This window comes from Dipodomys ordii, unplaced genomic scaffold (genome assembly GCF_000151885.1).
Source record: "Dipodomys ordii isolate 6190 unplaced genomic scaffold, Dord_2.0 Scaffold36, whole genome shotgun sequence".
Taxonomy (NCBI): Eukaryota; Metazoa; Chordata; class Mammalia; order Rodentia; family Heteromyidae; genus Dipodomys; species Dipodomys ordii.
The window spans coordinates 14,197,738-14,198,053 of record NW_012267252.1 but is presented as its reverse complement, the minus strand read 5'-3'; the positions used below and the strand labels follow the sequence as shown (position 1 = coordinate 14,198,053).

General features: G+C 74.7%; 1 protein-coding gene across 1 annotated transcript in view; it reads right to left on the bottom strand.

Moving 5' to 3' along the window:
* The window catches only part of Casp7 (caspase 7, apoptosis-related cysteine peptidase), a 30,709-nt gene extending 30,562 nt beyond the window's left edge, over window positions 1–147 (bottom strand). Inside the window, exon 1 of the mRNA XM_013017871.1 lies at window positions 46–147. The gene's annotated coding sequence lies outside the window, so the exon portion shown is untranslated. The remainder of the gene's footprint in view (window positions 1–45) is intronic.
* Between the last annotated feature and the right edge of the window lie 169 nt (window positions 148–316).

Genomic DNA, 316 nt, shown 5'->3' with positions numbered 1-316 from the left:
CCCCTCGGCCGCGGTCCCGGTTCGCATTCCCCCCGACGGGCTCACCTTCCTCCCAGGCCACGGCCCTCAGGGGTCGCCGGGGCCTCGCGACCTCCCAGCCTCGGCGCGCGGACGCCGGGCGCGAACTTCACTTTCTCCGCAGCGCAGCGCGCGCCTCTCCGCCCACGCCGCGGGAAAGGCGAGGGCGCCCGGGCCGTGCCTGGCGGATTCGCCGGGCGCCCCCGTGTGTCAAGTAGCGGACGCGAGGCCTAGTCGGGGAGAGATGGCAATTCCAGAGGTTTCCGTCCCATCCCTCCAGCACAGGCGCGCGCAGGGG